Raw genomic sequence first — 24,249 nt, 5'->3', positions numbered from 1 at the left:
CTTGCAGCAGACCGAGACGATGGCTCTCGGTCTGCTGCTGTGCCTTGTTCAGTGGGTCTGTCATTCTGTCACGCGTAGTGCAGGACGGGCTGGATTGAAGATCGCTCAGGGAGCGCGAGCGATCCAAAATAGACAGGCAAGCAGGAATCGGGGTAAACGAGGGTTTAATCGGGCTTCGGGGAGCCGGGAACATTAGACGCAGACTAACATCAATGACAGACAACGGGTTAGTACAAGTCAGGAACTTAAATACATGAAACAAGGCAGCAGGAAACAAGACACGACTGGGCACGATCAGGAAATCACACGTGGGTAATTAGGGGGCGTGGCACACACGAGGAGCGGACGGAGCGGGCGTCACAATACCCATATAATTCCTCTAGAGGGAGCTAACGTTCTGGGGAATAATGGAAGCTAGCTAGAACAAGAAGTTGAGCCAGAAGCCGTTAAGCCTGTTTGCAGTTGTGCAAATAAATGGCACAAGCCAAGTAATATTTATTGTGTGGTGATTGCTGGGCTTGAAGGATATCACAGGAACCTACACAAACACACAAACACAGGCATTTAGATGTAGGCTTCAAGTAGCCTAAGCTCAATTTGTTTTTAAATGAAAGAGCTCTTAGTCTAATCATTTTTAAGACTGTTATCGTCTTTGTGCTGTTTCAGATTTGGTTCACTGAATTTATTTGCTTAACAGTGGGACCACGTAGGCCTCCAAAATGATTTTAGATCGATTACCGTCATTGACAATTAGCACTATGCTAACACCTAATGGGAACTGCCATTAACAGGCTAACAGAAATTAGCATCGCCAATTTACTTGACATGTTTAACATGCGGCCTGGGTCCACATCAGATGGTATGAAGTAACAAAACTATCAGTTGCACCATATGCACTGTGGTCATACTTACAGTCATGAACTTGAGAAATTTCAATTGATGAACTGATATCCTTTTGTTCTCCTGTCAGCTACTAAGAAGCTAGAGCAACGAGAGTCAAAATATGATAAGTCGCATTAAGTTGACGTCATTGTCCAAGGTATACATAATGGAAACGAGGCGGCGGCCATTTTACTGGGGTGCGAGAGACAAGAGCAGCAAGAAAACCGGAGAAAAACTGAGTAGGGGCTATGCTGTAACAACGCGAGACCTCGACGAGAAGCACGGCAGTATTGAACATGGCGGTGCGCAGCTGACTGCAAAAAGGTTATCAATCGGATTCTTTCCACGCCAACTTATCTCTAGACAGCCTTAAAGGTAATCAAAATTCATTTCAGTTGTATCCATAAAAAAATTTAGCATCCTGGAGCACAGTGAAATTCTGAACAGTTTAGAAAATTGTATAGACAAGTACTTCGAGAGAATTGCTATGCGGAAATCAGACAAAACACCGACCACTTCCACCTGTAAAAATAACTCGTCCTCCAAGAGAAGCCGCCCCGAGGACTCCCCAGAAGCGGCTTCTCGTAATACCAACGATGTGACAGACATTTTGGAGTCTATAGATATACGACTATCCTGCTTAGAGGCGCGTCTGTCCCTAATGGAAATTCTCCATAAAGAGTTCCAGGCTTTGCGTGAGTCAGTGGAGTACAGCCAACAACAGGTGGAATCACTTGCTGCAGAGAATGCGACCCTCGGGGAATCGGTAAAATCCCTCACAGATGGAATGACGCGCCTTTCGGAGGAAAATTAAAAAATAAAATAAACTATCATTGACCTCCAGGCCCGCAGCATGAGAGACAATTTAGTAATTTCAGGCATCCTGGAGAAAGCATATTTTAGCACTTTGAAATTGCTAAAATATAAAGTGCAATACAAATAAAATTTATTATTATTATTATTATAATTATTATTATTACAGTGAAAGAGTTCATTCTAACTCAGCTAAAACTCCCGGAGGACACAGTAAAAACCATCAGCTTCTATCGAGTTCACCACCTAGGAGTGAAGAGACCCGACGGACGCAGACCCAGACCAATAGTGGCTAAATTCGAGCACTTTAAACAAAAAGAACTGGTTAAAAGCCTCGGCCGGGAATTAAAAGGAACAAACTTTAGCATCAATGACCAGTTTCCCAAGGAGATCCTGGAAAGAAGGAAGATCCTGTTCCCTATAAGGAAAAAAATTCATCGACGGAGGCTCCCGTGCTGTCATCGCGGTCAACAAACTGTATGTCAGCGGATGGGTCTTTTGCCACCGGACCCGGAGCCGTACAGCATCTTCCAAATAATAAAGTCCCAGGTCCCGATGGTTTCCCAGCAGAATTCTACAAAGTATTTTGGCCAACGTTAGCACCCGTTTTTATCAGAATGGTTACTGAAATTCAGAATGATCACTCGCTATCTCCAAACATGAACTATTAGCCTGCTTCTGAAACCTGGTAAAGACCCAACGTCGAGCTACCGCCCAATCTTACTCATAGACGTAGATCTTAAAATAATTTGGCAAAGTCCTTGCCAAAAGATTAGAGAAAGTTAGTCCATTTCTTATACATCCTGACCAAACAGGTTTTTATCAAGGGTAGACACTCAGCCAATAATACACGTAGACTATTGAATGTTATAGACTATTGCTCCATTAACAAATTAGAAACCACGGTTATATCTCTAGATGCAGAGAAAGCATTTGACAAAGTAAATTGTAAATTTCTATTTGCAGTTCTACATAAATTTGGATTTAGTTCATCCTTCATAAGCTGGATTAAAACACTATACAGCTCTCCAAAAGAATGTATTAGGACAAATGAACTATTTTCTCGAAGCCTCCGTTTGCAGAGGGGCACCAGGCAGGGCTGCCCGCTCTCTCCCTCGCTTTTTGTTATCTTCATTGAGCCACTAGCAGCGGCGATTAGACAAAATTTACATATTAAAGGAATTCAAACAGAAAAAATAGACCATAAGATAAGCCTTTATGCAGATGACGTATTACTCTTTCTTAGGAACTCACCAGCCTCTCTTCTTAAGACAATATCACTTATAGATAAGTTCTCATCTATATCAGACTACTCCGTCAACTGGAGCAGACCAACAGTTCTGCCTTTGAATTGTAATTTCCAAAACACAACTGCTACTCCGTTGCTGTCAGGTAACCTCAGATACTTAGGCATACATTTTTCCACCAGGCTCTCAGACTTGGTACAGATGAATGACATTCCAGTATTAAAAATGGTAGAAGATGATTTCATGCGATGGAAAACTCTACCTATATCACTCATGGGTATAATTGCCACCATTAAAATGAAGATCCTGCCTAAAATCAACTACTTGTTCTCAATGATCCCTAATATTGCTTGGTTTATATCACTAGACACAAGCATCTCATCATTTTTATGGGAGAATAAACCATCGCGAATAAGATTAAAAACCCTACAAAATGCTAAAGGTGATGGTGGTCTAGAACTACCAAATTTCTATCACTACTTCTTAGCCAACAGATTGCAGTATGTATCAAATTGGATTAAATCAAGCCCAGTAGACAGTCCATGGCTGGACTTAGAACAAGCAATCAGTGGAGAAGTAAAAAATCTCTGATCTACCCTTTATAAGTCGTAGCATGAAGTGTTATAACTGTTTTAAAAGCCTTAGTAACCTCATTGACAGCCTGGTGGGAATTTTTAAAAATAACCAGGTCTGCACTTAGCCCTGTAATCTAACACCCATTTGGAACAATCCAGATATTTGCCAAAAAAAGAAAGCATTGAACTTTCCTGTATGGCGTGATAAAGGGATTATAAATCTATAAATAGATGACTCAATTTCCCTCCCAACCTCAAAATGGGAGCAAGATCTATCCATTGATCCCGAGCAAAACGTTTTGAATCAAATACATTTAAACCCTTTCAAAATGACTAAAAGTCCCAACTTGCAACTTGTACAATACAAAACTCTCCATTGAATACACTACACAGGACAAAGGATGTTCCAAATAGGCCTTAAACACTCAAACTTATGTACCCACTGCTCAGGTAACTTTGTGGAGAACTACAGTACATGCATGCAATATGGTCCTGCACACCGGTGCAGAAGTTCTGGCAGATGATATGTGAAGATCTATCAGTATGGTTTAATTGTCATATCCCAACCTCACCCACACTGTATATTTTAGGAGATGCAAGTGAATTAGATATGGAAGAAAATAAGGCACACATATTCCTTACTGCCTTAGGCATTGCAAAGAAAACTATCTTCATGAACAGGAAATCAAAAAATAATTTATGTATTACTCAGCATAGAAATTTACTGTTAGACCACTTAAGTATGGAGAGAATATCTGCTCCCATCCAAAATAAACAATTATGTGAATTGGATTCTCTCTGGTCCACTCTCTCTCTGGGCCAATTCCATTATATGGGGGGGGTGGTCGGCTGTGGTCTCGTCTCCTCGGGATCCTGGCGGATGGCGGGGTTGGGCCCTCGAGCAATGGGCGTCTAGTGGCTTCTTGGGATGGCTGCCGTTTTATGATGTCTGGGTGTTTGCCCTGGCTGGGGGTGGTGGGGGGGAGCTTGGGCGGGTGCTAACTGGTGGTTATGGGGCGTGGGGTCTGGAGTGCTGGTGGTGGCAGGGGCTGGCCCTGGGAGGGGCGGTTGACCTCTTTGGTGCAGGCCTCGGTACGGGGTTCGAGGCTGTGGCGCCCGGGGCCTGGCCATCTCTTCGGTGGGTGCCTCCCTGCGCCGGGGTGGCCTGTGCTTCCCCCGGGGTGCCGCCGAGGGTGGGGGAGGGGTGGGGTGGGTTTTGATGCTGGCGGTGCCCTGGAGGCCCCGGGTCCGCTCCATCCCGCTCGGCGGGGGGGGCTGGGGTGCCTACTAAGGCAGCTGGTTAGCTGGCTTTCTTTTTCCAGGGGGTGAATAATCTGCCCCCTGGCCTTATGAATCCTAGCCCCTCTCCCCCCTCATTCACAACATGCCACGCACACATGTAGGACCTCTGGGGGGGGGGGGGGGGGGCGTATGCCGTGCATACTACGGTGGGGAGGGCCATTTACGTGGCCTTACTCACTCTGTTGCGCGGCCTTCTGCCTCCCCGTTTTAATTGCACTTTAGTCATCACATACCAGTATACACACGGGGCCTTGGGGGGCGGGGGCACTACTCAGAGGCTTGGTGGCATCCCCCGTCAATTTTAAATTCATCTTAGTTTCTCAACTGTCATACTCACCCTTACACTACATACAGTCTCATACATCACCACACGCCTCCAACACTCTACCTTTCACACAGGTGCATGGGGGAGGAGAGTGGGAGGGTCTTCCTACTCCCCTGCTTCCTGCCGGGGGTGTGGGGGGGGCGCTTGGGTGGTCGCTCGGCTGGTGGCGCCCTGGGGTCGTGGCTGGTTGCATTCTCCCGCACGTCGGAGGGCAGTTCGGAGTGAATGGGCCTATTACATTTACATTTACATTTACAGGATTTGGCAGACGCCCTTAGCCAGAGCGACTTACATAAGTGCTTTGAGACTCTGCAATGAATTTCCGATGCTAGCTCAATAAGGACCCAAGCTATGAATACTATCTCTGAGAACTCCATTGAGTACTGCAGAATTTTTTTTTTTTTTATAAATTTTTTTTTTTTAAACACACACCAGAATAAGAGTCGAGAAAGAATATAGAAGTTCTACGTCAGGTATTTCTGAAAAAGAAAAGTCTTGAGTCGTCGCTTGAAGACAGTGAAGGATTCAGCTGTTCGGACATCTAGGGGGAGTTCATTCCACCAATTAGGTGCCAGGACAGAGAAGAGCCGAGATGCGTGTCTTCCTTGTGCCTTGAGGGGAGGAGGGACCAGTCGAGCAGTGCTGGAGGATCGGAGAGATCGTGGTGCAGAGCGGGGTGTGATGAGGTCCTTTAGGTAGGATGGTGCCAGAGAATTTTTGGCTATGTATGCGAGCATCATTGAATCTGATGCGTGCAGCTACAGGAAGCCAGTGGAGGGAGTGCAGCAAAGGAGTGGTGTGGGAGAACTTGGGAAGGTTGAAAACAAGACGAGCAGTTGCATACTGAATCAGTTGGAGGGGACGGATGGCGCTCAGTGGTAAACCCGCTAGAAGCGAGTTACAGTAGTCAAGGCGTCAGATGACGAGGGACTGGACGAGTATCTGGGTAGCCTGAGTGGAAAGAAATGGACGTATCCTCCTGATGTTAAAGAGGAGAAACCGACAAGAGCGAGAAAGACTGGCGATATGTGAGGAAAATGAGAACCGATCATCTATGGTAACTCCAAGGTTTCTAGCAGAAACCGAAGGACGGATCAGGGAGTTGTCGAAAGAGATCGCAAGGTCCTGGAGGGGGGATGAGTCAGCCGGGATGTAAAGCAGCTCAGTTTTACTAGTGTTGAGTTTTAGCTGGTGAGTGGTCATCCAAGATGAGATGTCGGCCAAGCATGTAGAGATCTTAGTGGAGACATGAGTGTCTGAGGGAGGGAAGGAGAGGATGAGTTGAGTGTCATCGGCATAGCAGTGGTAGGAGAAGCCATGTGAGGATATAACTTCGCCAAGAGATTTAGTGTAGAGGGAGAATAGGAGAGGGCCAAGAACCAAGCCCTGAGGGACACCGGTGGAAAGACAACGTGGAGTAGATGTGGATCCATTCCATGTCACTTGGTATGTTCGGCCTTCTTGGTAGGAAACCAGCCAGCGCCAGGCCAGGCCACCAATGCCAAGACTCCTAAGGATGGATAGGAGAGTTTTGTGGTTGACCGTGTCAAATGCTGCTGATTGGTCAAGAAGGATGAGGACAGATGACAGTTTGGCCGATCTGGCAGCATGTAGCTTCTCAGTGACTGCTAAGAGGGCAGTCTCTGTAGAGTGAGCTGCTTTAAAGCCAGACTGATTAGGATCCTGGAGGTTGTTCTGAGAGAGATAGAGAGAAAGCTGGTTGTAGACTGTACGTTCGAGGATTTTTGAAAGGAAGGAAAGAAGCGATACTGGTCGGTAGCTGCAAGTGTCTGAGGGATTTAGAGTGGGTTTTTTTAGGATGGGAATGACCCTGGCTATTTTGAATGCTGTTGGTACATGACCGGAGGTTATGGAGCCATTAATGATAGTCGTGATGAAGGGGAGAAGGTCTAGAGAGATTGTCTGAAACAATGCAGAAGGGATTGGATCAAGTGGGCAGGTGGTAGGGTTGGAAGATGAGATGACTTTCATGATCTCATCTGCCGTAAGACCGGAAAACTGGGCCAGTGAGGGGGGAGGGAAATCCTTAGTGTGTAGTGTAGTGGATGAGGGAGAGAATGTCTGACAGATTCTGTCAATCTTCTCGGCAAAGAAGTTGGCAAAATCTTCAGCAGTCAGGAAGGAAGGAGCAGGAGGAGGGGGGAGGGTTGAGAAGAGATGAAAAGATGTTATGGAGTTTGCGAGGATCTCGTGAGGATAATTCTAGTTTGTCTTTGTAAAAGGCAGTTTTAGCTGCAGTCACGTCCATAGAGAATTTGGATAGCAGAGTACGGTAGGAAGACAGATCTGCATCAAGCTTAGATTTCTTCCACGTCCTCTCTGCTACCCGCAATTCTCTTCGGTTAGTACATAAGAACATAAGAACTATACAAACGAGAGGAGGCCATTCGGCCCATCAAGCTCGCTTGGGGAGAACTAAACTAATAGCTCAGAGTCGTTAAAATCTTATCTAGCTCTGATTTAAAGGAACCCAAGGATTCAGCTTGCACTACATTATCAGGAAGGCTATTCCATACTCTGACTACACGCTGTGTAAAGAAGTGCTTCCTTAAATCCAGCTTGAAATGTTCTCCCGCTAATTTCCACCTATGGCCACGAGTTTGTGTATTTAAACTAATGCTGAAGTACGTAATGCAGCTGAAAGCCAAGGAGTAGGCCGAGTTTTCCTTGGTTTGGAAGACAGCGGGCAGAGGTTGTCCAAGGATGTGTAAAGTGAGGAGATGAGAGTATCAGTTGCAGACTCCAGTGCCAAGGAGGAAAAGGAGTCAGGGTCAGGAAGGTAAGACAGGGTGCAGGAAGCAACAGAAGAAGCGGAGACAGAGTGGAGGTTTGGTCGAGTGGGGAGGAAACGTTGAAAACTGGGATTGGGCAAGACGGGTAGGGCAATGGTAAAGGATACAAAGTGGTGATCAGAAATGTGTAGAGGAGTAGAAGAGATGTCAGTAGCCGGAGAGGGGCGGCTGAAAACCAGGTCGAGGACGTTACCTCCTTTGTGTGTAGGAGAGGAGCTGTTGGATGTTAGAGAGAAGGAATCGAGAAAAGGGAGGAGACCAGAAGAAGGGAGCTTGTCATGGGGGAGGTTTAAGTTACCAAGGAGAATGAGAGAGGAGCTGTCAGTGGGGAAGAGACTGAGGAGAGTATCAAGCTCCTCTAGAAAGCAGCCTAGGGGGCCAGGAGGGCGGTAGACAACAATGATCCGAATATCGAGTGGAGAGGTAACAGCAACTCCATGGAATTCAAAGGATGAAATGTTGAGATGGGGCAGAGAGAGGGGCGTGTAGCACCAGTTCCGAGTTACCAATAGACCTGTGCCACCACCCCTGCCAGTCTGGCGAGGAGAGTGAGAGAAAACATAAGCAGAGGAGAGAGCTGCCGGGGTAGCCGAGTTCTCAGGCGATATCCAGGTCTCCGTCAGAGCCAGAAAGTCAAGAGAGTGGTGTGAAGCAAGGGCAGAAATGAAATCAGCCTTCTTTACAGCAGACTGGCAATTCCAGAGGCCACCCAACACGCTTCGCTGTGACTGGGGTGTTATGGGAGGGTAGACAAGATTACTGAGAGTGCGGCGCCTGGATGTTGGATGAGATATTCTAGGTCTCAAAGATAAGTGTACTGGTATATGTCTAAGGCACATGTCTGTAGTGATGGTGTGAGAGATTGCGAAGTAGAGGATAGGATAGAGTAGGAGAGAAAGGTTTAGAAGCAGTAGTAACAACTAGACTGTTTACCTTTATCTGCCACAGACAGAGGTGTCTGTGGCGGTGTCACCTTCAATTTAAACTCAGTAAGCCCTGCCCCTTGTCTGTGTATGTTGTGGGGATGTGTGTATGGTGTATGTGCATGGCTGCGAGGTGTGTTTGCGGGGTGTCTGTGTGGATGGTGGCGGCCTGGGTCCGTGCTTGCTGCTCCGTCCTGGGTGCGGTTGGTCTCCTGGGCATGGTTGCTGGCCCCTTTCCACTGGCTGGTGGCCCGGGGGGGGCTCGGGCCTCTCCAGCGTGGGTGAGGCTCTCTACTGGGGGCTGGTCGGCCCTCGGCCGCCTGGGGTCCTAGGGGCCCTGGCCTTAGCTCATATGGGAGTGGCCGCGCCCTCGCATTTGGGAACCCACCTCTGGTTCTTTGGGGCTCATGCCCTTTTGGCTGCGGGGGCTGCGTCTGGGACCTCCCTCCTCCCCCGGCTGGAGTGGAGGCATGGCTGTTATTGGGACGTGGGGCCCGGCTCTTCCGTGCTCTTTGGGTGCTGCGTACGTCCTGGTCCTCCCGGGCCTGTCTCCGCCGACCTCTGGCTCTTGTGGGGTGTGGTTGCGGCCTCCCACCCTTGCTATTTAGTCCATTTCATGTTGAAAACACACGCACACAACACACGCACACAACACACGCACACAACACACGCACACAACACACGCACCCTAGCCTGCATCTCGCCTACACAATTGAGCACACATGCACGTATACTTGCACGCATCCATCCAAGCACACACTAAGATTTTATATGCTTGTATAGTTGTGTTACTTTCTTCACTTTTTAATTTTGTTTGTTCCTGAATTCATCCATTTCTGGATAATTTCACATTTCTGAATTTATCCACTCTTGACATGTTTCTCACTTATTCCTTTTTTCTTTTTCCTTCTTTTTTCCCTCCTAATCTGTCCCTCCTCTTCGGCCAGCTCACCCACTGCAAAATTTTGTATGTGTTCAAAATAAAATAAATAAATAAAATAAAATAAAATAAAGAAATCGATTAATATGAGGAGTCTATACAGAGTTTATAGAGCCCCTCATGGTAAAGCAAACATGTTTGGCAGAGCAGTGCATTCAGACCTCGATTCTGCTAAAGCTGCCGGACAGGACAAAGGGGAAAAAAAAGAAGAAGGTGGGGGTCAGTGCAGCAGTGGATAGTTCAGGTCCAGAAAGTAAAAATCCAGACCAAGATTTAGTTTCAACCAACCAGCTGAGTACTCTGTGTCTGTGGCACTTTACACAACTAGTTGTTTGAAACAAAATCCAGGACTGGATTTTTACTCTCTGGACCTAAACTATCCACTTCTGGATCAGTGTCATTCTTAAAGTCGTGTTTCAACTTCTGGCAAAGTTCTCCCAGGAGCCCATCTCTGTTGTATGTACATTTGACATGTAATTCATTCCTGCCCAGATCCCTGACAAACAGTTGGAGGCAGAGTTACTTACTATCAGAGTATGTGAATTTATACACACACCAGCGGCTGTGACAGAATAAGATATTTCCTGTATATTGCTGCCACATAGTGGACACAAGGAAGACTGCAATCAATTCTAAAATCAGTCAGTCAACATGCTACCGCCACAGACTATTATTGGGAAGTGATAAAACTTCAGGGAACAATATGAATATAAAAATACAGATGTAGTAAGTATATTGTGCAAAATGTATCTTCATCTTAACTACGCTGAATGGTGGAGTGAGAGAGAGTGAGAGCCTGTCCCAGAGTAAGTGATCCTCACCTGGAGGCCCATCAGTGAAGAAGAGGATGAAGAGGAGCATCAGAGGAGCCTTAAGTGTGACCTCGGATCTGTGGAGACTGACACTCACTTCCTGACTCTCCATAACTTCACTGCCTCCCTTTTTCTGGGTTTTAAATGTTTAAAAATCATCCATCTATCTTTGATAAAAATAAACTGTTTGTGCACTGATACATTTTCTCTCTATTTCTTGTCTGTAATAAGGAAAACAGTTTGATGCTGCTTTTGTCCTGCTCTTACCAGGAATAAATATTTTTATTACATCTAGAATCTTATTTTAGAACAACAACAACAACAACAACAAATTTATTTTTATATAGCGCATTATCACAACATTACATTGTCTCAAAGCGCTTTACAGTATCCTCACCCAAAGCCCCCAGTGAGTAAGCCATAGGCGACAGTGGCAAGGAAAAACTCCCTAGAAGGAAGAAACCTTGAGAGGGACCAGACTCAAAGGGGAAGCCCATCCTCCAGGGGCCGGCAGGGATAGTCAAATAGAGAGAGGAGAGCAAGGAAGATAAGCCAATGCCGAAGCCGAGTCTTCTTCCAATTGCCAGGCAACCAGAGGTAAGGCAGCGGGTCATACATGGAAGATCAGAACGGCGAGCTGGATGCAGGGACGTCACTGGTGGTGGTCGGGTGTGCTGGATATCTTGATAGATTGAGGTCTCCAGGCATCACCCCCAGGAGGAGTAGGGGAAATAAAATGTACAATTAGGCATAGTAGAGGAGGCTATTGGCAGTGCTAAAAGCTAGGTGAGTACAATATGAAGTGCAATCTGCAAGCTCCGGCAGATATGGCTATGGCAGCATCAGTAGGAGGGAGAGGCAAGTGGGAATGCCGGCATGGGGAGTCCCTGAAATGTCAGCACTCCAGTTCCACAAGAGATTGCAAAGCTAGAGTGACAGCACTGACAATCCAGTTCATCCAAAGCCAATGGCACCGATCCCCACCCAGCTCTACACCTCACACTACAGGTCTGACTGGGAGTGAAGAGTTAGCTAGGGCTAGAACTAGTGTCCCTATACGCTAAACTAAACAGGTGTGTTTTTAGTCTGGACTTGAATATTGAGAGTGAACCTGAAACCCGCACATCCGGTGGAAGACCATTCCACAGCAGAGGAGCTTTGTAGGAGAAAGCTCTGCAGCCTGCCGTAGCTCTTTCTACCCTAGGCACTAACAGATATCCCATGGCTTGAGAGCGAAGCAAGCGTGGAGGGTTGTATGTGGTCAGCAGTTCACTAAGGTATTCTGGTGCAAGGCCATTTAGTGCTTTATAAGTTAATAGCAGTATTTTATAGTCAATTCGAGACTTAACTGGCAGCCAATGAAGAGAGGATAAGACCGGTGTAATATGATCAAATTTTTTAGTGTTTGTTAGAACTCTGGCTGCAGCATTCTGTACCATCTGAAGTTTATGCAAGGATCCAGACGGGCAACCCGATAGGAGGGCATCACAGTAATCCAGTCTGGAACTTACGAAGGCATGTATTAGTTTTTCTGCATCATTAAGTGAGAGCATCTTACGAAGCTTGGCTATGTTCCGTAGATGATAAAATGCAGTTCTAGTAATACTTCTTATGTGAGCATCAAAGCATAGATCTGAATCGACAAGAACGCCAAGATTTCTAACTACCATGTTAGGTTGTGTAGGAAGGTTACCAACGTTGAGGTGGTGGAACTTATTTCTAGCAGCCTTGGGACCAATTACCAGAACTTCTGTTTTTTCTGTGTTTAACATAAGGAAATTTTTTGCCATCCAGCACTGGATATCTAATAGACAGTCTTCTAACCGAGATAGCAGTGATATATCATCAGGGTTAACAGATATGTACAACTGTGTATCATCTGCATAACAATGAAACCCAATACCATGATTTCTAATAATGTTACCAAGAGGTAGCATGTATAGGGTAAACAGTAGCGGGCCCAGGACTGATCCCTGTGGGACACCATATTCAACTTTAGTGGCCTTGGATGATTCATTGTTCACATGGGCATACTGATAGCGATCAGACAAATATGAGCGGAACCAAGAGAGCGCTGTCCCTGTAATGCCAACTACACCTTCTAACCGGTCCAAGAGGATATTATGGTCCACAGTATCGAACGCTGCAGTTAAATCTAGCAATACCAACAGAGATACACAGCCACGGTCAGAAGCCACAAGTAGATCATTCATTACTTTGACTAGAGCAGTTTCTGTGCTATGGTTTGGTCTAAAGCCAGACTGATATAATTCATTGGCATTAGTTTTTTGTAGGAAAGAGGACAACTGACGAACTACAACCTTTTCCATGATCTTTGAAATGAAAGGAAGATTTGAGATAGGTCTATAGTTTCCTAAAACACTGGGTTCAAGATTTGGTTTCTTTAGGACGGGTCTGATAACAGCCATTTTAAAAGGTTTTGGAACATATCCAAGCCTAAGAGAAGAGTTTAACACATTTAACACGGTAGTGCCAATCTGTGGTGCAATTTCCTTGAAGAATTTTGTAGGAATTGGGTCTACAAGGCTAGTAGAGGATTTACAGGAGAAAATTAAGCTCAAAAGTTCTGAGTGTGTAATAGGAATGAATGAATCAAAGGTCTCATTATTGGTAGGCATAAGACTAGCAGGAGGCAGGCAGCCGTAAGTAGGTAAAGGTGTGCACTGTATAGTCTGTCTAATTGTAGTTATCTTACCATTAAAAAATGTAAGAAAGTCATCACTCTTAAGAGCTTGTGGGATTCGCAAGTTTAATGAGGAATTCTGTGTTATCCTAGCCACGGATTCAAATAGGAATTTAGGATTGGTTTTGTTCATGTCTATTAATCTGGAGAGATACACAGACCGAGCAGTTACTAGTGCTTGTCTGTATTTAGAGAGGCTCTCTTTCCAGGCAGATTTGAAAACTTCCAGTTTAGTTGAGCGCCATTTTCGCTCTAGCTTGCGTGATGCCTGTTTGAGTTCACGTGTATTATCAGAGTACCAGGGGGCAGGTTTGTTATTGCTATGCTTTATACTCCTAAGTGGAGCCACAAGATCTAGAGTGCTGCGAAGGGATTTTTCCATGTTTGAAGTTGCCTGTTCAAGTTCATTTACACACGATGCTTCAAATGTAAGGCTAAAGGACTGTGGAAGTTGTTTCATAAATGTTGTTGTAGTTAGTGCCTTAATAGAACGTCTGATTCTATACTTTGGAGTGGTGGTCAACAGGAGGCTATACTGGATTTCAAATGTTAACAAGTAATGATCTGAGAGCAGAGGACTCTGTGGCATAATAGACACATGTTCTACCAGGATGCCATGACTAATGATCAAATCAAGGGTATGGTTACAGACATGAGTAGGCCCGACTACATTCTGACATACACCTACAGAGTCAAGAATAGCTGCAAACGCTGTTTTTAAAGGATCATTATCCTTCTCCATATGAATGTTAAAATCACCCACAATAACGGCTTTGTCAGTACTGACCACCAGGTTTGTTAAAAAATCAGCAAATTCCTTAAGAAAATCACTGTACGGCCCAGGCGGTCTATACACAATAACCATGGTGATTTGGGGTGACGAACTAGAAAGAGATGAGCCAGCAAGGCTAAGAACAAGAGTTTCAAATGTGCTGAAACTCACACCACATTTCTCAGACACTCCTAAGTTGGACTGAAAAATTGCAGCAACACCACCACCTTTGCGATTTGGTCGCGGGTTATGCTTATAACTGTATTCCGCTGGAGTAGATTCATTTAGTGCCATGAATTCATCTGGTTTAAGCCAGGTCTCAGTAAGGCACAGGGCACCAAGACTAAAATCAGTAATTATTTCATTTATTAATAGTGCTTTAGGGGCCAGTGATCTTATATTCAGAAGTCCAAGTTTAAGTTTAAATATTGCATCACAACTGTTTTCTAGAAACATGATTTCATAGCAAAATTATTGATAGCTGGCCTTCACAGTGAATCATTCATGCTCACAGTTTAAACTACAAACAAATTAATCAAATAAGTCTAGTTCTTTTCTAAACTGTTACTTCCTCATATTGCAAATGAGCAAAGAGCAGTGAAATCAGACTTATTCTGAACAGCAGAAATGTCGTCATACAGGATGTGAGTGTGAGACTCTGCAGAAACACTGTGTGCTGCATACAGAGGGTCTGACCTCAGGCCTTTGTTTCAGTCTTTATTATGTTTTATACAGTTTTAAAATGTCACTGCAGTAGGTCCTTTTAATATCTGTGGATCAGTACAAATCAAGAAGTCCATTAGGAAGGTGTCTGTATGACAGGGGCGGGGGTGTCCTTGGGGGGAGGGGGGCAAAGTCAGGTGATTCACTTCATCTGGGTCTTATCAGCAGTCCTGTCAGACTGAGTGCTGTTTGTCTTTCTCTCAGCACCACAATTGTGTTTAACACATAATGGGGTCCGTGGGCGTCCTCAGTCATATTCAGGCTTTCAAAGCTCATCAATCATAAAAAGTCACATGGATCTGACACTCTGACACTGTTATATTCATTTGTTTAAATTCAATGAAAATACTATATATTACAGCTAGTTGGTGGATCCGTCTGCTCTTTATCTGCTCCTCACTGGCATACCTGGGTCTCTCTACAGTGCTTCCCTGAAGCATCAGAACCATTTATAAGGGAATCTATGTGTGGCTGCCCTCTAGTGGATAAACAAAATTCAGCTACTTACATAGCTTGACTGTATTTCCCTCCTAGTTTAGTTTAGTTCCTAATTTAATCTATCTGATGAAGCTGAAGGCAGAGATGGAAATTAGTTTAGTCATAACTTCAGACAAGGGATTCTGTACAATCAGAGATGGAGCTGCTGGTTGGGCTGGTCATCTTTTTCTGACTGATGTAGCTCTGGATGTAAAGTTACAAACTGCTTAATATGTATCAATCTGTTTTATAATGTTCACACAAAAAAGTGCTTTTAATGTGTTTGCACCTTGTATCTCCCACAATGTGCTTCTGCATTTGATTCCTTCCTGACTTGGAGGTAAAGAGATTTAACTGGATGGATTTTACTTTTGTGAAGCACTACAGTCCAAAGCTGAACTGATTATTCAAAGCTTTCTGGTTTTTAAGTAAAACTACTTCATTTAAATTATCTGTAACCCACTTTGCGCCTTTCTAGACTCAACAAAGCATCATTGCCAACAAAATATGTTACAATTAAATCAGGTAAAGAAGTTTCATTTGGAATTTACTGATCCAGGTTTTCAGAACCATGGACAGCAACTGGATTTACTGTCATTTAATGGGATTGAAAGCAGAAAACACAGGGATGTTTTCAATTGATGTTGTCTTTCTTTTTACTTTTGATATGCCGTCTTCCTCCTTAGTTGATATGTGAGGCTGCTGTCAGCTGAGACAAACTGGTGTGATTTGTGATTGGATTGGATGGTGGTGTGATTGGAGCGATAAGTGGGCGGTCCTGATTTAATGCGTACATCACCCTCTAAAAGAGTCCCTGATTGGTGGGCCCTGACAAGGAGGCGTGACCTAATAACCCCAAACCGTTTAAGTTTGTGGAATTTGTTTTTAATAATAACCAATTTCATAAAAATACTAAATGTTTTGTAAAGTATCAATTTATTAATCATGTATTAAAACAAATAATGACCAGTATAAAAGACATATACAAAACTATGCAAAAGTCTTGGGCCGTCAAATAAAATGATGTTCATCTTGGTCTAGAATTATAATATTTTGTCCATCAAAGAGTGGCAGCCCAGTCATTTCAAAATCTCTTCTAAGTCAGTACAGCATTTGCACCAACCATCTAATACACCCATATATTTTTGACTTGACCATTAACACAACTCCTATGGCTAATCAATACATCATTAACATTTGTTTAATAATTAAATTAAGCGAGCTGGTGGTGAAATTTAACAAATACATGGAATGGCTGAGGTGCCCCTGAGGAGAGATTTTGTAACCAAAGCGTGGTTCATCTAGTGATCCAACAAGGCATCAGCAACTTTTTGGAGAAAAGGAGAAATTCTTGTTAGTTTTTATTGTGTTACTTTTAATTTGCATATATTTTAATGATAATTGTGTTTTTGTTCTGAGCAAATATACAAAACCCAGATAAATAGCATTAAACATTTTCTTTGATGGCCCAAGACTTTTGCATAGTACCGCATTTTTTCAGAATTAATAGACAATTTAATAAAATCCAGTCTAACCTTCACTAGTTAACTATTATTAAACATTAACCAGCAAGTGGCAGCAAAGCGCTTGTGAATAAGTGGCCAATACGTGGTTGTACAGGTTCCCAACAGATAATCCAACACTGCAGATCAACCTCTCTGTGTTTAACTGACTCTCTTGCTATGACTGTACAGACTTAGCAGGGTCAAGTGAAAGAGGCCTCACTGCAGTTAACATAACCGTGTACCTCGGCCGGTTGGGGAGGTTCTTACCATCTGTCCGCAGGGGGTCCCTGCTTTTGGGGTATCCACTCTGCGGGGGGGGGGGGGGGGATCCAATAGAGGAGGAGGAGGGACTCAACCTGGATGTCTTTTGTCTTATGCAGTCTGAGAGTTGACTGAATGCTGGGGCGGGGGTAGTTTTTCCTCTGTGGTGGGGTGTCTTGGGCTCTGTGGGGCCCGCTGATGCCACTGCCTTTGGCCCCGGTCTGGATGGGCCTGGGCCCCCCACCTTGGATGGATTTCGGGGGGGGGGGGTGCCTATGGGGGTCAGCGGGGGAGCTGGCTCCAGAGGGGGGGAACTTTGCCCCCCGCCATTCCTTTCCTCCCCATCCCGAAGTGCCTCCCTTCTCCCACTCCATCACCACCACACACGTAGGGCTTTGAGGTGCAGGTGCGTTGCTGGGATACAGGGGAAGTATCCCTCCTCTGTCCCCTCGCGACCACATGTACCTCATTCATACACTACAACGTAGACACTCATTACTTACTCTCTCACAACACATACATTTAGGGCCTTGGGGGTGGGTACACAGAATGGCATCCAGAGGGCGGTCTGTTCATTCAGCCTTACCTCTGGTGCCAGGGCCCACATCTCAATTTTAATCACACATAGACATTGAGGGTTCTGGGGAGGGGCCGAGCTAACACCAGCTGTTGGTCGGCAGGGGATGGTTATCGCTATGCCCTTCACCTGTTTTAAAAGCACTTTAGAACAACACGCACCAACAACACATCTGAGCGGGCGAAGGGGGGCATGGGGTCTTTTCACACCCCCGTTCTCTGTTCGCCATTTGCAGCTGGGGGCTGAGAGGAAGAGCTGTGGCCCCGCCGCCACACTCCCTGCCGGTGGATGGGGCCCCCGGCCGCTGGTGCGTTGGTGGTTCTCGATGTCCAGGGCTGGGTGCTTGGGTGGGTGCTGGCTCACCCTCGGCGGTTGCCTGGCGGGGTCTGGCCCTCGTGGCTCTGTCGGGCCTTGCTGGGGGTTGGGGGGGCCCTTGGATCTCTGGGCCCAGGGCCTGGTCTGTTCTGGTGGGGCCGGCCGCCGGCGGAGCTTGCGGGCTCACCGCCACGGCCCCCTGGGGCTCCTGCACTGTGGCTGCCGGATGGCCTCCCTCCGGAGCTCTCCTCTGCCCTTTTCTGGGTGAGGGATGCTATTCTCCCTGCGGTGGTCCTCCGGGGGCTCCCATGCCCTGGGGGGCCTCTGGATGTCTGGGGTCCGGGCCTCCTCCGTGTCTGCTTCATGTCCTGAGGGATGGGGCTGTGGCTCCCCACACACACTACTAGACATTTACATGGAGAAACCTTTTGAAGACCGGCGCGCTCACAGATACAGGTGTGCACACAGGGGTACAAACAGGTTCTCACAGACACAAACAGGAGTACAAACAGGTTCTCACAGACACACGCAGGTGTACAAACAGGTTCTCACAGACACACGCAGGTGTACAAACAGGTTGTCACAAACACACACTGTCTTTATCGGCTGTTGCTCCTTAACATGCTCATTGTGATTCGTACAGATGTTGGTTGTTGTTTTCTCTCATCAGCAGGTATTGAAGCAGATTATCTGTGGTTTTCTTTCTTCTTAATTGTTTTTCTCTTTTCCCTCCCTCCCTCTCTATTTACCTTCCTCTCCGTTTTCGTCCTTCTGTCCCCCTCTCTCTCCTTCTCCCTCTCTTGAGGAAATAAATAAAAATAAATAGAAATAAAGTAGTCCTCCGCAGAGGGGGGGTGGTGGAGGGAATATATATATATATAAAATATATATATAACCATTTATTTCCAGCTTGTCTGACTCATTCTGCTCCACGAAGGTCATCTCCTCTGCCAGCTTCCTCTAACACAGGGAGACCCTCTGCTTCTCTCTGATTGGTTCCCGCTTTCTACAGGAGGTCCAGTGCAGCTGAATGGTGATGATGGTGCAAATCAGATAAAACACACCAGTCCCAGCTTTCAGTACAGCATCCAGAACCTGCTCCCACCTGTCAGACATCAGTGTGTCTGTCAGTCACACGTATCACAATTAAACCTGAAGAACAGAAGAGTGAATCTATTCTGACTGAAGTAAAACCATCTTGATGATCAACAGCAGCACCGATAAGCCCAGTCCTACATGCAGAGCCAGCTGGACCAAAGAGCTGAATAAGAGGGTGGATTTGAACAGTAAAGTCTTACGTGCTTTATAGCAACACGGTACAGCCATCTGTACTACTGTATTACACAGGTTACATGTGAGGAACAGGAGACATTAACAAAAAGCATGAAAATAGCTAGAGATTATCACACAACATGTTACACTATTTCGTAAAAACAGGCCTGCAGTCGTTCCCCAGCAGCATAGGGCACAAGGCAAGGGCTCACCCTGGATGGGATGGGATCTCAAGTTTATTATTAATAAAATAAAATAAAAAATAATATCTTTTTCTCTTAAAATTAAAATGACAGTTTCCCATTACTGTGTGATCAGGTAAATGCTGCTAGCTGGATCCCCACACTACTGTAAATGCTGCTGAATGCTTACCTCAGTTTTTCATCCCCTCCTTCTTCCTCATGTGCAGAGAAAAGGAGAGCAGTGGAAACAGGAGAAAGGATCGTTAATAAAAAGCAGTGCTCTGTTAGTCAATAAAGACTAAGAAAAGGTCACTCTTGAAACTGAAATATAAATTATGAAAGGTATTCTACAGAGAAAATGATTAGATGGAGAACAATGAATTAGTGTCATGACCAAAGTATTCACATCCCACGGCACTGATAGTGAACAGGTGAGATAAATGATTTTATTAACATATTATAATGTATTTATTGTAGCAGGGTGGCACGGTGGTGCAGTGGTTTGCAATGTCACCTCACACCTCTGGCACGTGTGCTCAAGTCTCTACCAGAGTTCTGTGTGTGTGGAGTTTGCATGTTCTCCCCGTGTCATTGTGGGGTTTCCTCCAGGTACTCTGATTTCCCCCCATAGTCCAAAAACATGCTGAGGCTAATTGGAGTTGTCAAATTGCCGGTAGGTGTGCTTGTGCGAGAGAATGGAGTGTGAGTGTGTCCTGCAATGGGTTGGCACCCTGTCATGGGACGTACCCTGCCTTGCGCCCATAGGGACCCTGAATTAGACAAGCAGTTTCAGACAATGGATGGATGCAGCACTGGAACAGATATTACAGAGTACAACTGTAACACTGGCCTACGCTGCAATGAAAAACCACCTACAGACATGTTAGTCAGTCTTCACACAATTAGACTGATCATAAACTAGAAGACACACATTCTATATTAGAGACACCAATTAGGCTGACTGTGTGTTTTTGGATTGTTGGAGGAAACCCACACAGCATGTAGAGAACATGCAAACTCCACACAGAAAGAGCAGAAGCCAGATTCAAACCCCTGAACATGGAGGTGTGAAGCAACAGCGCCACCTACTGGACCACCGTGCCACTATCATTGAAACAATAATCCCAATAAATAATTGTTTCACAACAGCTGATAAATATCCCCACAAAGAAGCACAAACCCCTTTGTGAGTGAAACTGCTGGGTTTCAAAAATAAAATAAAATTAGTATTTATCTATTTATATTCAAGCACAAAGGATTCACAGGCAGATTTAAATCAATTACTTACGTTTGACAGTTATATGAACTGGAATCTGCAGGTTTCCAGCAGCACACCAATGCCAGCCAGTGTCCTTCCTCTCCAGCCCACTCATTGTCACAATGAAGGTTTTATTTTCTGTTTCATCCCTGATCAGGACAGGCCTCCCATCCAAACTCGCTGATCTCTCTGATGCACAGGAACCCCCAATATTACACCACATCCTATGTCTTTTGTTGTTTCCATAGTAACACTGACACTGTCTCCATCCACACCCGTCACCTCCTGTTTGTCCACTGACAGCACTGGAGGACCTGAACACACAGGTAAAACACTCAAAGATTTGCATAGCAATGAAATGTTTATGAATATCATCAGCTCATTACAACATGCATATGTAAATGTTTGCCCAATAAACTGATATTTTTTAACATATTACTTATCATATTTAACCTCATGAAGTCACCCAATTTAGCTGACACTGTTACTCCTTCCAAGTCTCGTTTATCATATTGAATTAAATTAAAATGCAGATTTTTTAAATATTAAAACATTTTTTCCTTCAGTGTTTGCGTTAATGTCCTTCCTTCTTGACTCAATGACGTTACATACTGTGCATCTCATTGGCTACAGTCTGCAGTACAGACATCTTCCCATGAGTGACTGACAGATTAACCCGATCAAAGAGGCTCCACTGATCTTCACACCACACCAGTACCGATCAGAGTCCTCAGCTGTCAGATTGTTGATGGTCACAGTGAAGACTCGCTAGTCAGGATCATCTCTGACTGACACTTTACCCTCCTGTGGAGAGTCAGTGTGTACTATGGGAGTACATGACCTCACATGATACCCTCTGCACCAGTATTTCACATGAGTTTTATATCTGTCACCATAGAAACATGGGATTGTAACAGATCATCCTTTCTGTACACAGACCCATTTCACTGTGGACACACTGTCAGCACCTGTGGGAAAAATAATTAGCTGAACAAGGATTTTCCACAATATATTGTTACCTGGTACATTGGGCGGAGCTTAATTCTCCGCTTCTGACGTCATAAGAGGAAGTGGCTTATCCTTGATGCTGATTGGTCGAGGGTTTATGCCCATATATGATATCAATACATGCTTAAGCCACGTGTTGCCGATAGGGTGGTTTGGGAGATTAAACTTTAATAGAATAAAAATACATTACATGTATTTTATTAATGTGGTTTTTGATTACGTTTTTAAGGTATAATACAACATAGAGCAGGATGATGGCAAGCTAGCGCATACACGTTCAGCGGGGGCGTCCGTCCGGCCCTGTGTTGTTAGTAAGCGCCGCGGCGTATTTTAAAAGAAGAAAGCACCAAAAGAAGGAAAACTTTAGGGTTATTTTAAAAAATAAAAGCAGGGTTATTTTAAGCAGACATGCCCGAAAGAAGTAGCAGAAGAGCAAATTTAAACAAGCGCAAGCGAAACCAGTAAACATACAGCCGGCGTTTTAAAAGAAGCGATCATTCATTACATTTAACCAACACGAAAGACTTTAGTTATATTTACCAGGTTGGAGAAAGCATGTAAGCGGCAAACTTTTAGAAGAAATAGGCCGAAACGATACCGGAGCTCCTACACATGCGACTGCCCTGTTTGAACAACGCGGGGCGGAATGGACGATCGCTAGTCCAGCGCTTGGCGCATGCGCACCCACACCGACGCCCCTTTCAAAATGGCTACGCCGGCGGAGCGCCTGTTTTAGCAAATAAAACCCCTATAACCGTAATGTTTTAAGTAATTAGGCACATTTCTGTCAATGTGAATAATAAAGTAAAGCGCTCGGAGCATTTTCGATAGCAATAATCGGTGAATAACGCGGTTAATTCTTGTTTAAACGAATGCATGCTCTCACTCTCGTGTGGCGCAGGCGCGTAGATCCACACAGCATTTCCTTTATTGAGCCAGCTCGTTGCGTGAAGCAGCGGTCAAATGGCTACCAGCGGAAATTGTTGTCGTGATGCGAACCGTTGGCCTGGATTGTGAGAAGCATGCCGCCATTCTGGCAGAATGCACACTAATTCTATATTTTATATGCTTATTTGTAAATAGTGTAAAATAATCTATTTCTAATTTAAATAAAAGTCGGTCTCTAACACAACACCCCCGGATTGCTTAGCTACATTTAGCTAAATTTATCTACGTATGGTTAATCAAAAGGTATAAACAGGACTTGAAAAGATGTATAACAACACATGCTGATCTTTTATTTCAAATAAGCCTCTTTAACCTCATCGTTTTTAAGCAATGAAACTCTTTTCGGCTAATGTGTTATTTAAAATAAAACATCTTAAGCATTTCGACAACAAGAATCAAGGAATAACGCTGGCGATCCTTGTTAAAATAACTCTCCATGTCGCGCTTGTGCGTGCAGCCACGATACCCACACACCAGTCTTTTATTGAAAACAGCTGAGGCAAGTCGTTTTCGGAACTTTAAAGTGTGTATACAATAAGTAAACGTATGTAAAAGAAGTATAAAATGTGTTATAAAGCACATAGCCAACATTAATTAATAAAGAATTTAAGCATAATACCCCAGACGTACCACGGCCTATAGCCGGTAGAAAGAGAGCTATCCTACGGCCTACAAGATAAAAGCATATGGCACCAAATTGGAATCAGTAGTCTTTAAAAGAATAAAATACATTATATGAATTTATCAATGCGACATTTTAAATACGTTTTAAGGCATAATAATTTTAAGGGGTCACCGGACGCGTCGAGCTTTTCTAGCTAGAGAGGAAAGAGAGTCGGGCAGTTTTGAATGGTAAAAGCAGTAGTTGTGTATTGTTAACGGTTTATTTTTAACAAAATGTCCTATTTTATAACGATAAAAACACAGCAATCCTGTTTTTATGGGGATTTATGCGTATTGCATGTCTAGACATGTCGATCAGCTAATGTCCGCGGCAGTGAGCGATAAGACTATGAGAATTGACAAATTGACAAATTGTTGCAGAGTGCGTGTAACATCTCGTTTAACCGCTGGTCCTGAGTGTGACAAGCAGACAGACAGCATTCACGCCCCGGCAGAAAGCACATTACGTCTATTTGTTAATCTGTTTTATTCGTAAATAGTATAAAATAATATATGTCTAATTGAAATAAAAGTCGATGGCTAACACCACAGCTCTGGGACTCTAGCATAGCCCCGGGCGCCCCGCTGCGGGCCTGTGGGGCTGGATGAAGTATCTAACTTCAATGGCTTAATCAGCAGGGTAAAGTGCCGTAACTTAAACGGGGGTATGACAAATTATTATAAAGTTTAAGCCAATAAGATTTAATTAATAAAATAATTTAGTTGTATTTTGTTCGTTTTATTTTCAATAAAACACACCCAGCACAGTATTAATGTAATAGATGCAGGAACTAGTGAGCGGTATTTAGCTACGTACTTCAAAAACATTTAAAAAACTTTGTTAGACTAATACCTTAGTTATTTCAATAATTTAAGGGATAAAAACATTTGTCGTGTTTGTCAATGTGTTATTTTAAGTAAATGCGTTATTTTCCAACGCCAAAAGCCCTGT

General features: G+C 44.4%; 1 long non-coding RNA gene across 1 annotated transcript; it reads right to left on the bottom strand.

Annotated features, from left to right (window-relative positions):
* Positions 1-19,632: 19,632 nt before the first annotated feature.
* Positions 19,633-22,319, bottom strand: LOC125709986 (uncharacterized). The gene is made up of 3 exons (XR_007382892.1): positions 22,227-22,319; positions 21,698-21,851; positions 19,633-20,992 (listed from the first exon to the last, which is right to left on the bottom strand). It is a non-coding gene; the product is annotated as an uncharacterized LOC125709986 (long non-coding RNA).
* Between the last annotated feature and the right edge of the window lie 1,930 nt (positions 22,320-24,249).

Source organism: Brienomyrus brachyistius, chromosome 16 (assembly GCF_023856365.1).
Source record: "Brienomyrus brachyistius isolate T26 chromosome 16, BBRACH_0.4, whole genome shotgun sequence".
In the NCBI taxonomy this organism is placed as follows: Eukaryota; Metazoa; Chordata; class Actinopteri; order Osteoglossiformes; family Mormyridae; genus Brienomyrus; species Brienomyrus brachyistius.
This window is presented reverse-complemented; position numbering and strand designations above follow the sequence as displayed.